Source organism: Balaenoptera borealis (genome assembly GCF_965194805.1).
Source record: "Balaenoptera borealis genome assembly, chromosome: 3".
In the NCBI taxonomy this organism is placed as follows: domain Eukaryota; kingdom Metazoa; phylum Chordata; class Mammalia; order Artiodactyla; family Balaenopteridae; genus Balaenoptera; species Balaenoptera borealis.
Window position 1 is genome coordinate 62669530 of NC_138866.1, and position 16292 is coordinate 62685821.

General features: G+C 35.0%; 1 long non-coding RNA gene across 1 annotated transcript in view; it reads right to left on the reverse strand.

Annotated features, from left to right (window-relative positions):
- Nucleotides 1-6056: 6056 nt before the first annotated feature.
- The window catches only part of LOC309625152, a 104377-nt gene continuing 94141 nt past the window's right edge, over nt 6057-16292 (reverse strand). The window contains exon 2 of the long non-coding RNA XR_014242359.1: nt 6057-7034. This is a non-coding gene — a long non-coding RNA (uncharacterized lncRNA). The remainder of the gene's footprint in view (nt 7035-16292) is intronic.

Consider the following 16292-nt stretch of genomic DNA (forward strand, 5'->3'; position numbering starts at 1 on the left):
CCTGAGGACCAGATCTTGGTCCAGAACCCGAGTCTTCAGACTGCCCTGTTGTGCAAAGGAAAGCAAAAGAGAAGGGAGAGCGCTCTACACCCGTCATGCGCATATGCTTGATCTCATGCCCATGCTTCATTGGATCCAACTGGTCAAACAGTAATTAGGATTGACACAATTTAAAGAAAAAGAAGTTCATCTTAGTTCATCTCTCTTTACATCCCCAACCTTCTCACAGCTTGCCTGTAAGTTTCCTTTATTCCAGTTTGGGGTCTAAAACATTAAATGAAATGAAAAATAGTTCCGCATTAGACTCTCAACTGGAGAGAGATTATCTTTAAAGCATTCACATAAAGAAAGGGACTATGAGATAGCCAACTCTGTAATTGAAATGAGAACAAATCACATTAAAACAAAAATTATTATTATTGACTGGGTTTTATTCTTAACACCAGCTAAGTAACTATGTGCAAGGTACAAAACCTTCATTTGTTGATATCTAAGATTAAAATCAATAAAATTGTCTATAATTTATACTTCTCAGGTTTGCCTCTCCATAGTAGATCAAACAGGAGTAATTAGGTTTCTACCTGACTAGCAGGAGGAGAAAACTGTTTCATTTGGGATCAAAATCTTCCTAGTGGATGGATTACACTTTCTTCCTTTACCTATCAGCATGGAGCAATTGCTTCTGTGTTTTATTTGGTTCAAAGTATCAAAATATCATCCTACAATTTTCAGTAGAAGGCTGTCACCAGAGTTAAAGTTTGATTCTAATTCTAGATTTAAGGCCTATTCTTCCCATTTCACTTTCTTCCATAGTTCTCTGCTGGATATCACATTTTATATGAGATAATATCAATCCTCCTAATTGTTGATGGCAGTTTTGCTTATTTTAATAACACATTGATAAGAATAGTAACTACACCTGCACCTGCACTTAAGAGTTTAGAAAATGTTTTCACACACATCATTTCATCTGATCCTTACAATTCAGTGAAGTAGAGAGTGCAGATGTTAATTTTACAAAAGAGGAAGGTGAGATTCAGAAAGGCCAAGTAACTTGCCTAAGATTTCCCAGTCAAATAGACCTAGAACTGTCATTACTACATTGAATCATGTCATTTCATGGTAATAAAACTCTTTAGCAGAGTACTGCAGGGCAAGACATCCTGTGTTATCTGGTCATGAAATTATAGCAACACACAAAGAAGTGCTTGAGCATGCCCCAAAATGCATATGTGTTACTTAGGTGACCAAAAGATGGCATTGATTGTTATCTTGCATATGCATTTATGCAATTCGCATATTAAATAGTGTATGCTATGAACTATCTTGATATTTTTTTAGTGATGGCTGCAATTTAATTTTTAATAAAAATAGCTTTTTTTCTGATTCTAAAAATGATACATGCTTCCTCCCCTTCTAATAAGACAGAAAAAAATAAAAAAATATAATATACCTGAAATTCCAGCACCTAGAGTAAACTTCTGCTCCTTTTAGAATCTCTCAAAGTGTGTGCGTATGCTTGTGTGTGCATGCACACACACACACACACACACAAACACAGTGCTTTATACAGCTTTATATAAACAGCACTATGTAAAAAGCTACCTGACATTTTTTTATTCAACATCCTAAATATTTTTCCATGTCAATACGTGAGCTCTACTTAACCATTTTTAACTGTTGAGAGTATACAATGTAGAGATGTATCCTTTTTTTTTAATCTAACCCTCTATTAATGAACTTTAAAGCTATTTCCATTCTTTAATTTGCTATTACAAACTACACTGTGATGAAAATTTAGGATACATTCCTGAAAGTATTACTAAATCAGAGGGTATTCCAATTTAAAATTATGATACATATTGCCCTCTTGCCTTCTAGAAATGTTTCAACTTGTGCTCACATTGACAATGATTGAGGGCAAATTTCCCCACACTTTTTCACTGATGTCAGGTTTTGCCAAATAATTTTTATCTTTTCCAATCTGAATAATGAAAAATACCTCGTTATTGTCATTTGCATAATTTTGATAACTAGTGATGTCAAACATATTTAATATGTTTCTGTCCTATTTAATTTCTTCATTTTGACTTCCCTTTTTGGCTCTTTTTCTGTTTTTTATAGTTATATTTGTATTTATTAATTTATAGAAATATCTTATAATTAAAAAGTCAACCCTTTTATATGTTTCAGGTATTTTATCTTTATTTGTCTAACAATCTAGAATTTACTTTATTTTTTTTTAACAATCTGGAATCAACTTATTATTTTTTGCAGAGTTGCCAACTTGGAAAATGTTGTCATAAGGCCATTTATTAAATATGCCACTTTATCACATATTAAATTCACATATATTCCTATATCTAATTTAGATTTTCTCTTCTGAACCACTGATCCTTCTATACCTTCTATATCAATATCACACTACTATAATTTTTACGGAAGTTATATATTTACTATTTGGTAGTCACATACTCCCTTATCGTTTTTGTTTTATATAAATTTCCTGTATTAAGTTCATTTTGTCACCTCACATTCATTTCATTGAATTTCTGAATTGTTAGGGAATTGTTGAACCTAGAAAACACTTAAATATTTATCAGTAGGGAGTGGTTATATAAATTACATTCATCTGTACTTACAGAATTATATATACAGCCATAGTAGTTGCATGGAAGAATCAATAAGATATAATTTAGTTTTTTAAAACAGGTCTCAGGATTTCTGCTTCTGATCAAATGGAATAGTCATACTTAACGCTATTCCTCTGAGTACAACTGAAAACCCTGAGCATTATAAATATATAAACAAACATAAGAAGACTCTGAAAGGCAGAGAGAAGGCAAACTGTCTAGAGACCTTGACATACATGGTATGCAGTCCCTGGATTTTCTTTTGCCTCATGTCCCGTACTCGGACATGAAGAAGGTGGCAACCTGGAAATGCCAACGGGTGCAGACAAAAAAAGACCCAGCAAAAGCCTTTTCTCTAACTAGAGTACCAGAAACACAGCAGACACAGAAATCTTTTAGACAGTAATTGCTCTACTCTAGCCAAACACGACAGAAAAAATTGCGATCCCACCTCCACTGACGCCAACCAGGTGCTAATAGGAAGCCTAGATTTCCACTCTTGAAATTGGAAATAACAGTGTGAGGTTTTCTCTGAGATTCAAACAAATCTCACTTAACTCTGAGAAGACAGAAAATATTCAACTATATTTCAGTGAAAACGAAGTACAACTATTATCATTTTCAATATTTCTTTCCCCAAAATGTTTGGGGGAAAGGAATGTAGTCTGTTAGCATTGTTATTGCTTCCTGTTTGGCTCTGTAAAGTTACTAGCAATTTAAAACAAAAAGAAAAAAAGGACAAAGATTTTAATAAGCTATAATTTTTTAAAACTTAAAAAGGATTGGGAGATTGGAATTGACATATACACAGTAGTATATGTAAATAGATAACCAACAAGGACCTACTGTATATCACAGGGAATACTACTCAATACTCTATAATGGCCTATATGGGAAAAGAATCTAAAAAAGAGTGGATGTATGTATATGTATAACTGACTCACTTTGCTGTACACCTGAGACGAACACAACATTGTAAATCAACCATACTCCAATAAAATTTTTTTTAAAAAAAGTATACAGGAATTTGTATGCTTACTTCTAAAACAATTCAGTGGAGGAAATTTTCAAAAACTTTATCCTGCTTCATAGCACTCTTGATAGAAAAAGGAATTCTTCTGGGATTGTATGTGGTGGAATTTAGAAACTAGATCACATCAATGCACAATGTAAGAGAAAGGGTAAACAAACAACTGACCCAGGACTCAGGAAGTGGCCCCTAAAATTTGACTGTCAAGATGCCCTATGATTCCTCTGAGGCACTTATGATCTTTGGGAGGCAAAACTCCACACATAAAATTGGATAGTAAACACACACACACACACACACACACACACACACACACACACACAAAGAAAGCTACTTAGAGTATGAAGGAAATGCAAAGGCATGCATCTTAAGCCCTTAAAAATAAAAGTGAATTGAAGGAAATAAAACAAGATTATTATTATTCTATTCTATATACAATACAGTATACTATTATTCTAGGAGGTGATATTATGGGTAACTTTTTTCTTTCTGCTTTTATGTATTTTGTAAATTTTCTATAATGAATATGGAACATGTATTACATTTACAACAAAAAACTATTTTAAAACATGTAAAAAAGACACATAAGAAAAATTCCATGGGAAATATTGTATGAGATAACAGAGATGTATCTGTATGAAGAAGGTAGAAGATCAGCCTGACTGAAGTCCAAGGGCAATATAGCTGAGAAGTATATATAATAGAAAACGGTGGACTAATGTAGATTCTTGAACAGGGAGTATGTATCATAACGATGCTATAGGAGAGGCAGACTCTTCTGATAGAGATTAGAATACAGAGGAATAAAAACAAAAGGACTAAACAACATGGACCTACTGTATAGCACAGGGAACTATATTCAATACCTTGTAATAACATATAATGGAAAAGAATCTGAAAAGAATATGTGTGTGTGTGTGTGTGTGTGTGTGTGTGTGTGTGTGTGTGTGTGTGTGAATCTCTTTGCTGTACACCTGAAACACTGTAAATCAACTATACTTCAATAAAAAATAAAATAAAATAATAATTTTAAAAGTACACTTGATCAGTGTATGCCTAAAAAAAAAAAAGCAAAAGGACTAGCCACAGAATCTAATGTAATAATATGGATATAATATAAGAGAGACTAAGGATGAGAAGGATACCTTGAGAATTGAAAAACAATAAGGAAAAAGAAAGAGAATAAAATGTAAGACACAGAGAAAGAACCATTTGATGCATTTGAATTTGATGCATGACTGAATATGGGAGGCTAAAGAAAAGGATGAGTTGCAAACAATCACAGGACTATAATCCTAGGCAACCCGGAGAGCGGTGAGGCTAGGAAGGCTCTCACGATGTACACAATAGAAAAAAGTCCCGTTTTTGACAAACAAATACTTTGGTGCTGGCATAATATACAAGTAGAGATACTATATGGACAGCTAGTTATCTAAAGGTATACAACTTACAGTTTGTAAGGCACAAAAACTAGTATTTGAAGCCATGAGAGTAGATAACATTTTCTAGAAATATCTGCCCTGTGAGGACCAAAGTCTGAGTCTTTAAAGAACCACAGATGCAGGTCAGGTAGCATAAGAGCTAAAGAGAAACAATTGACAAACATAAGGATCCAAATGAGCGTCTTTTATTTTGGCTTTAAGAATAGGACAGTCAATGATGGCGAAAGCAGAAGAAAAGTTCAAGGTTTTAAAATACTATCACACAAAAATCTGTACGTGAAAGCCTGTAGAAGCTTTATTCATAATAGCCAGACACTGGAAACCACCCAAATGTCCTTCAGCTTGTGAACGGTTGAACAACTTACGGTACATTCATAGCATGGAATATTACTCAGCAATAAAAAGGAATGATCTAGTGATACAGGCAACAACCTGGATGGATCACAGAGAATTACACTGAGTGACCAAAGCCAATCTCAAATAATTACATACTTACACTATTCCATTTATATCAAAATGATAAAATTATGGAGGTTGGGAGCATAATAGTTACTGGGGATGTGGAAAGGGAAGGAGGTAGAAATAACTATAAAGGGGTAACATAAGGGATCTTTGTGCTGATGGAATTGTTCTGCAGCTTGATTGTGGTCGTGGTTACACAAAGCAACAAATGTGATAGAATTGCATAGAACTATATATACACAAACACACATAAATAGCTGCACCTAAAATGGTGAAATCTCAGTTTCATTATGCAAGATGACCTAAGGTATCATTATATAAGATGTTACTATTGGAGGGAAACTGGGTAAAATGCACGTGGGACCTCTCTCTATTGCTTTTTGCCACTTCTTGTGATTATTCCTTCCTATAATTATTTTGAAATAAAATGAAAAAAAAGCTGGGCCAAGAAAAAGAAAAAAAAAGACTGTTAGGTTTAACCAGGAGCAGTTCATTTTTTCCAGCTTTATTGAGGTATAATTAAAAAATTAAATTTTAGGATCTTCAAAGTGTACAATATGATGATTTGATATACATATACATGGTGAAAGAATTCCCACCATCAAGTTAATTAACACATCCAACACCTCACATATCGACCTTTTTTTTTTCTTTTTTTTTTTTAATGAGAACATTTAAGTTCTACTCTCTAAGCAAATTTCAATTACACAATAGTGTTATCAACTATGGTCACCATGTTATAAATTAGGTCCTCAGACATTATTCATCGTGTAACTGTATGTTTTTACCCTATTACCAGCCCTATCACTATTTCTCCCAACACTCAGCCCCTGACAAACACTTTTCTTCTCTCTGTTTCTATGAGTTTGACCTTTTTAAAAAAAGATTCCACATATAATTGATATCATGCAATATTTGTCTTTCTCAGTCAGGCTTATTTCACTGAGCATAATGCCCTCCAGTTTCATCCATGTTGTTGTAAATGACAGGGTCTCCTTCTTTTTTAAGGTTAAATAATTTTCCTTTGTGTATCTATACCACATTTGCTTTATTCATTCATCTGTTGATGGACACTTTGATTGTTTCCATACCTTGGCTGTTGTAATACTGCTATGATCATGGGAGTACAGATATCTCTTCAGGATATTGATTTTGTTTCTTTTGGATATATATCCAGAAATGAGAGGGCTGGATCATATGGTAGTTCTGTTTTAAATTTCTTGAGGCACTTCCATACTTCATACTTTTTTCATAGTGGCTACACCAGTTCACATTCCTACCAACAGTACACGAGGGTTCCCTTTTCTCTACATCCTCACCAACACTTATCTCTTGCCTTTTTGCTAATGGCCATCTAACAGGTAGAGGGTGATACTTCATTGTGGTTTTGATTTGCATTTCCCTGATGATTAGAGATGTCAAGATCCTTTTTATGTACCTATTGGCCAAAAAATATCTATTCGGGTCCTTTGCCCATTTTAAAATTGGATTCTTTGGGGGGTTTGCTACTGAATGTGTGAGTTCCTTGTATATTTTGGATATTAGCCCCTTATCAGATTTGTGGTCTACAAGCCAGACGCAGTTAATTTTAGAATATTTGCTGTAGAGTGGTGAAAACAAAAGCCAAAAAAAATAAGATTAAAGAAGGAAATGCTATATATACACAATGGAATATTATTCAGCCATAAAGGAGAATGAAAACTTGCCATTTGTGACAACATGGATGAACCATGAGGGCATTATGCTAAGTGAAATAAGTCATACAGAGAAAGACAAATACCGTATGACCTCACTTATATGTATAATCGAAAAACAGAAAACAAAACCCAAGCTCATAGATGCAGAGAACAGATTAGCAGTTGTCAGAGGCAGGAGGTTGGGGGTGGCAAAATGTGTGAAACGGGTCAAAAAGTACAAATTTCCAGTTATTATATAAGTAAGTCATGGGGATGTAATGTACAGCATGATGACTATAGTTAATAACACTGTGTTGCATATTTGAAAGTAGCTAAGAGAGTAGTTACAAGTTCTCATCACAAGAAGAAAAAACTAGAACTACGCATGGTGTCAGATGTTAACTAGACTTACGGTTGTGATCGTTTTGCAATATATACAAATATCAAATCACTACGTTGTACACCTGAAACTAGTATAACATTATTTGTCAACTATTCCTCAATTTTTGAAAAGAAGGAAATGCATGGTGAATAGTCTCTTCTTCCAACTAAACCCAAATAATCCACAGTATTTTTTTAACATTATAATCTATACCAATCAAAATAGAAAAGGTTTTTGGAATAAAGGGGGGAAAAGGAAGGGTTCTTTAGGCTGTAACAAACAAAAGCAAACACAGTCTGAGGAGATTTTGGAGGTGCTACATACCTTAATGTCTGATTTGTCGAAACTGATTGCAAGAGGAGTATAAATAGAAGATTCTCTGCCTTTTTCTAACTCACTGTCCTCCAGGAGAATTAGTTTTTCAACCAGGAATCAACATCCTGCAAAGCCAGGACTGGGGGCTATCAAGGACTTACTACCAAACGGATTATTATTACTGAGCAGAGCCTTATAATTATTATGGCAAACAGCTACAGTTTTTGCTTTCTGGTCCCTTCACGTTGTACTCAGGGTTAGTACTATAAGAAAATAGGAGAGTCCTTTGCAGAATAACTTATGTGATATGAATTCACTAGTATATTTGCAGCTCAGCATGTGGGACCAAAGCAGTTCAACTCACTGCCTGATCTAAAAATAATCACCCTGGATGCAGAATCCTGTTAGGTTCAGAAATGTAATATATAAGACAAAATGTTTCTATTTATCTTAGACGTCCCTACAGTAAAACCTTATATCTGCAGATCTTAATGCCTAAAATCTAATTCATCTCTCTCCAACTCTTCCTTCCCATGTACTCCTTGAAGAAAGAATATGTATATATATATATATTCTCCAAACCTCTAAACCTCCTTCTCCAAATCTAATTATGACCAATTAACTGCTTCTTTTAGCACCGCTCAAGAATGGTTTGCTTCCAATTTCATGATAGAAAGATTTCCTTTGCCTTTTGATAACAGCCGTAACATTTCATGAATAAATGCACTTTATTACTAACTTGGGGGAAAATCTTGCTCATTTGTTTTGTTTCCATATAAATCAGGATTGGTGTTTTGGAATAAAAATAGAATCTTAAGACTTTAGAACTGGAAGGGACCTTAAAAGATTCTCTATCCAACCCCCTTATTTTACAGATAAAGAAACCAAGGCACACAGATAATGAAAGCAACTTCTCAAGTTCATGAAAACAGTGAAGTTAGACAAGAAGTCTGTCTAATGATTTCATCACTATTGTTAGAAGCTGGAATCTGGTCTCTGACACTTTGCCCAAAAAATGCCAAATCTACCACACTACTAACTACTATTTTCACTACTATAAACAATGCAGAAGTGAATATTCTTCCACCTGTCTCTGTGCACATGTGCAAGGGTTTCTTGGGGCCTAGCTCTAGAAATAGAATTGCTGTAAATATTGACAAATTGAAATTGAATTATTAGATACTGACAAACTGCTCTCTAACGTGGTTGTCTGATTTTCACTCCCACCAGAGTTGGAGTTCCCATTTGGACAAGTCAAACATTTCAATTTTGGTCAATCTGATGGGTATGGGTGGAATCTTATGTTTTGAGCTAAATTTCCCTGATTACTAGTTATATTGAACATCTATTCATATGATCATTGCCCATATTGAATTTCCTGTCACTTGTCTATTTTTATTCTTATCCAATTTCTCTCAAAGGTTCATCAGAGGTAGTTCTTTATATAGTCTACATTTACTAATCTTTCGTTGTTTTTACGCATTGTAGGTATCTTCTCTCAGTGAGGCCTTGTCTTATTCATTTCCAGCAAACAGTAGAGTACCTGAAAAGACCTAGAATATAGAAAAATGTTCAGAATGTTTTTAAAGCTAAAAAGAGAGAGAGGGAAGGAGAAAAAGAGTAATTCTACACCTTGTTTTGACTAAGGTATAGGCATTTGAAGAAGGTTCCACAACAGATTAGATAGGACTAACCATCAAACCATTTTAGTTCAAAATATCTGATTAATTGATTTATTAAAATTTTTAAAATCATAAGTTCAGGGCATTCTGTGTTGTTGCTGGTGGCAGTGATGAGGGTAGTGGCTTTTTATTTTATGTGTTGTTTTTGGTCCATCTGGGCACCTATTTTTTAACCAAAAGTGATTTTTTTGGCCCACTTTTTAGCAAGTCACTATAGTTGAAAAAGGCTCATAAGTAAGTTAGTAAGTGTTAGCCTATGATCTCCTAAGATTGTTTCATTGCTGGTTTTTCTTCCCCCACCACTGCGCCTTTTATTCTAGAAGGCACCGGTACATAAAAGATACACGTAGTCCACACTTGCTTGGCTCAGGCATAGGAATTATACGGGGCTATTTCCGTACAGGCAGTGTTCTCCTAGACCTTCTCTATAGATGCCAATTAGAAGATTAGTGTCTTTTCTCTCTCCCTCTTTGCTATTAAATAGTCACACAAAAGCTGAGCTGACAAATTACTCTCTCCATGGTGCTCGACAAAGACAGACAATAGATCATCATCATTTACTATACTCAAATCCTATTAATCACAGATTAATGAGAACATGTCTAGTGGGGAAGAAATTACCAGAATGTGGGCCTATTGGCTTGTTACTCATGTAACATCTGCTCTGCCTTTACCTTTGGTGTCATGTCATCTTTTATCATATTGAAATAATGTTTGCTCCAGAAACATAATTAAGATAATGGAGCAGATTCAGAGCCCTTCCCTTAATAATTAAAGAACTGGGGTTATATTTCTTAGTCCGATGGCTTTTAAAAACCTAATTTTCCTCTGTTCTTGATTATTTCCTTTTTCTTTTGCTCATAATGATCTATCAAGTCTTGTTTTTTCCCCCCTCTCTGTAAACTATGTGATTAATATTCATACCCAAAACTAGGACAAAGTCAGAGTTTGAGTGCCTTTTTCTGTTGAGATAAAATTCACGTAACATAAAATTCACCATTGAAACCATGTTAAAGTATATAATTCAGAGGAGTTCCTTTTTATAATCTGAAATAGTCTAAATTTTAATTAACATTTAGATGATTCTGTAAAACTTGTGAAGAGCATCAAGTACTGTATTTGCTTTCCTTAACCCTCTTCTACAGTGTGTTGTTTTAATTTTTAAGTCAAATACTTTTATTTTTTAAATGTGTGGTTTCACCAATGTTTTAGTCTTTTATTCTTGAGCCAATTTTCTGCTTTACTTTAAAGCATAAAAGCTGAAATTTAGGTTCAAATATTTAATATTCTTGGCGGTCTCCTATTGTCCTCTTGTCCCAACACGGGGCAGAACTGGGGGAACAAACACAAAGATAAGTTTCTTTAAGAAAGGCAATGGCATCTGCAATCAGCTGATAAAGAGGAAAGAAGAATCACAATTTATGATTACAAAATTGAAGAAAGTAATTGCTTGTGTTATTAAAATCTAGAATACGCACTTGTCACTCTTGGAAGGCCGAGGTGATTAGTGCTCAGGGCTGGGTAAGCTGTGATCTAAGGCTTTATGATTAAGCTGTGATTCAGCACCACAGGAATAAAAACAGCTCCACAACCTAGAGCTGGCAAGCACCAGTTGAGGGAGGGGGGAGGAGGATTGCAAAGAGCGTCTTAATTAAATTTTAATTATTGCTAATTAGAACTACTGTTTTTTATATCCCCAACAAGGAAGACAAGAGTGATCTTGCCTTTTTATTACTCTGCTAATTAGTTTCCCAAGGAGAGGTTTGAAAGGGCAGCCTCTGCTTTGACAGTATCCAAGTTGTTAGCTGAACTCAGATCTGCAGGTAGACCCCATCCTAAAACTTGAGCTTTAATATTTCTAGGTAGTTCTTTTCCAAGTCTCAGATTTTATTCCAGACACCTCAGGAAATGAACTATTCCTATCCACTATGTGAAGAAATTCATGAATTAGCTTTCCTTTTGCTTATCCTATCTACCTTATCTTCATACAAGCCTCAAATATTTTTGCTTAATTATTAAAATGGTGAAGCCTCTACATACTATTAATGTACTCATGTAAACTTTATGCTTTTGTGAATTGTTAAATGTTAGAGATGATCTCTGCTGGATTTGAAAGATTAAGCAAATATGCACATGAAAATTGACTGCTAGTTTTCTCTAGCCGTGAACTTAGTGCTTTGCAATAGGTAGCAACAAGAACTCCCACGTTCTATTAAATACTATTTAAGATGAAATGCTCCAGGTAAACCACACTTGAGATTGCAAAGGAGAAACCCTAAATGCAAATTGAGGACATAATCCCAGAAGGTTCCCAAGATCCATTAGCATTATAAACCCTCTGCAAAGCATTAATCCTATTTTATAAGTGCATACATTTCACAAGTCTTCTCCCAAGATAATAAAGTTAAGAGTTCTGAGTTGGTGCAGCTCCCTGTGTTAATTACAGTAAAATCCATCAAATGAAATTACATTTCTGGAATCAACAGCATTTGGCCAAGCACACACACATGCCTTGACAGCCTTCCTATACAGTTGGAGTTACATTAACACATGTGTTTGTTTCCTCACCTTTTACAGACACAAGAGTCTTGTGATATGTTAATTCACACCAAATTCCAATCCTCTCCCTTGTCTTTATCTCCTCAACTCAATGATATAATGTGTCAACACCTTCCATATTGGGAAGAAAAAGTGCTTAGACAAGATTTTGCTTTACTCACTTTAATTAAAATTACAGAAACTAGAATACAAAGAGTAAATAAATTAAATCTGCCTTTCAGTGCCATTCACCATCTGCCCTGTCAATATCCACTCTGATCTGAATTATTCTAAAAAGTCATCTGGGTCTTTCCTACTCTGATTAGTCAATTAGCCACATCTCACACTGGTTTGAAATGTGTTTTTTCAGGTCAGTGAGTTACCCTCACAACCTTAGAGTAGTTGACATACCAATAAATAAAGACTTCTGAGATTTTCCATTAGTACTCAAAGATCTCTGTTGCTTTATTTAGCTTATTCAATATTTGAAAGCTCTCTAATACGTATATCTTTTTTCTTCTAAAATTGTAAACATTACATTATCATGTTTTATTTGTCTTTATTGTATATTTTATGTTAGATATGGAGCAGATTACTATTAACCCTATTTTTACAGGTAAAGAAAGTCCACCAGAATATTATCCAACTCATTACGCTCCTTTTAGAGCTTGCGTGTTATGCTGTTATTACTTCTTCCACAATCACATCCATTAGTCAGCAAGAACTGGTTTTTGTAAGAGATACTTATACTATTCCAACCTCAATGGGTGACCATGGGGAAATCCTCTAGATTGGGTGCCTTTGAAGAGAATGGGGGTGAGATAGGGAATGAAGGGGATAAATAACAAAATAAAATAGGAGAGAGACCTTGCAATAGAGTCATCATTGTGTGCCAAGAACTGAGGAGTCTGATTAATTCAATTCTGTGCACCTGAGCACCTGCCCACCCCACCCTACCTCTCCGCCCCCAACCAAAACAAAACGAAACAAAAAGAAAACCTGTGGCCCAGGTGCACTCAAGGACAACTTGATACATGTAGTTCACAGGCTGGATCCAAGTTCATGACTTCCTAAAAGCTGTAATTCTCTAATCTTTTATTTTAAATTTTGGCAGGTTCAGTGAGTTATAAAATACATTACAAGATACAACACTTACTGCATACCTAAATTAAAGCATATGTAGTGGGCATGATCAAAAATTCAGAAAGCAAGAAATATTGCTTTATTTTATATAAAAACTTAATTTCTGGCTCCAGCCCCCTAATCACTTAGACTAGCAGAAAAATTAAGATTAGTTCTTTCTAAAGCCTTTCCTTCATCTCTTCTGAGTTGTGTCAAGATTCTGATCTTTTGCCTGCTGGGGTGGGACTGGTTCTACAAATCGATCACTTCTGTCACAGGTTACCACTGAGTCTTCCATGGTCTTGTCTAAATGGCACCTTTAGTGGTTCTCCTCTATTTCATCAACATATTCGGGACTTGGAATCTTCCTCAGTACTGACTAAATCCCATATACCTAAAGCTCTGGAGAAGCCTCACTTTCCACCCCACTTTTCCAGCACATTCTAGCTCTACCTGAAACTCTCCTTGTCCTTTTTTCTTTCTCCACAAACTCTCTAAATTTTTCCAAGAGCTTAAGCTTTGGAAACTAAAGCCAAAAAGTCTTGTATAATACTCCTGCTTTCTGCCCTATAGAGACCCTGAGTAGGGTATTTACCTGAAACAGAGGAAATAAAAAAGAAAATTCATAAATATAAAAACAAGGTAATATTACAAAATATTATCCATACCTCATACTAGGAATATTCCAAATAGATCACAGATGGAAGGAAGGAAGGAAAGAAGGAAGGGGGGAAGGAAGGAAGGGGGAAGGGAAGGAAGGGGAGGGAGGGAGGGAGGGAGGAAAGGGGGTGTGGAAGGAAGGGCCAGCCAGCCATAAAAGTGTAAAAAAGTGTAAAAAGTGTAAAAAGAAAGGAGAATTCCTTTATAACTTTGGCTTAGGGAAGGATCTTTCTAACTATGACTTGAAAGCCAGATGTCATTAAAGAAAATATGGATAAATGTAACTACCTAAAAATAGTTTTTAAATTCAGCATGGCAAAAATAAAAAACCAAAACTATATGTGATATCAAAAGACAAATTACAAATTGGAGGGAAATGTTTGTAGTAATTCTTGCCACAGAAAAAAGGCAAATATCCCTTATCCAGGAGGTCCTATAAACAAAAATAGGAAACAGACCATTGACCCAATTCAACAGTGAATGAGCTAAAGATAGGAACAGTTCACAGAAAAGGAAATTAAAATGTTTTTTGCACACAGGAGAAGATATATAATCTCACTCATAATAAGAGAAATGCAAATTAAAAGTATCCTGAGATATCATTTCTCAGCTATTAAATTGGCAAAAATCCAAACATTTGAGAATGCACAGTGTTGGCAAAACTGTAGAGAAACAGGCGCTTTCATACACGGCTGGTGGAAGTGTAAATTAACACAACTGCTATGGAGGGCAATTTGTACTACCTATCCAAATGACAAATGTGTATGTCCTTCAACTGAGCAAATCCACTGCTGGGAATTTATCCTATAGATATATTTGCATAGGTTATTCACTAAAACATTGTAATAGCAAAAGATAGGAAAACAATCTAAGTGTCTATTAATAGGAAATGAGATAACTAAATTATGGTACAACTATATATTGGAATATTTTGCAGATACACAAAAACAATGAGAAAACTCTATATATTGATATGGGAAAATATCTCCAGGATACTTAAAAATTTTAAGTATAGAACAGTGCTATCTTTTATGTAAAAAAGAAGGGGGGGAACATATATTCTACTTGTATATGTTGAAAACTCTGGAAAGATTCAGAGGAAACTAACAACAGCGATTGGTGGTAGGGGTTGGGAACCAGGCAGATGGGGCCACATATGACAGCTGTACTCGTATCTCTATAATGGAACTCTTTAATGTGTACTTTTTTTTTTAATATAAATTTATTTATTTATTTTTGGCTGCATTGGGTCTTTGTTGCTACACGCGGGCTTTCTCTAGTTGTGGCGAGCGGGGGCTACTCTTTGTTGCGGTGCGCAGGCTTCTCACTGCTGTGGCTTCTCTTGTTGCAGAGCACGGGCTCTAGGGCACGCAGGCTTCAGTAGTTGTGGCACACGGGCTCTAGAGCACAGGCTCAGTAGTTGTGGCTCACAGGCTAAGTTGCCTCACGGCATGTGGGATCCTCCTGGACCAGGGCTCTAACCTGTGTCCCTGCACTGGCAGGAGGATTCTTAACCATTGTGCCACCAGGGAAGTCCCTTTGATGTGTACCTTTTAATCTTCAGCCATATGTTCTCTGTGATCTTTCTACCATTTAACTATGAGTCATAAATTATAATAGATTCCAATGATATTTTATCCATTTATTTATAAATTTTGATTCTTAAAATTTTAATCCAAAATAATTGTTTATTTTTCAAATTTTTAAGGTTTCTAGGCTTAAAAAACTCTATTTTTAAAAAATCACATTAGAGTACATACCATAATGCTGAACAGTTTGGTCTTTAAAAAAAAATAGTGTAGGTAACTGTAATCAGATTTTCAAAAAAAGTTTATTAGAGTACAAGTAAATTTTTTTGGTAAATATTGTTACGGTATAATTCATACAGTCAAATTCCACTACAGGAAATTCCAAGAGACTTCTAACTATTTTATTATACTTTCTGTACCAAGAGTGTGTAATGAATAAGCCAACAACTGAAGCTTGAAATATTTGATCAGAAAGAAATTTTTGTTTTAATATTATTTGTGCTACCTGATTTGATCCATATTATTAGTATTAGCACAATGTATTTTTCCCCAGACTTGGACCACACAACTGAGTAGAGAGGTCAAAAGCATGGGCTCTAGGCTCAGACTGTCTGGGTTCACATTCTGACTCTACCACTTACTAATTGCATGACCTTAGGTGAGTTACCTCACTTCTGAGTGCCTCTGTTTCTTCATCCTAAAATGGGGATAATAATAGTACCTACCTAAAGGGTGATTCCGAGAATTAAATCATTTAGTGCCTGCAAATGGAAAGTCCCCAATAAGCTCTAAGTATTATCATTATAAATAAATATATATAT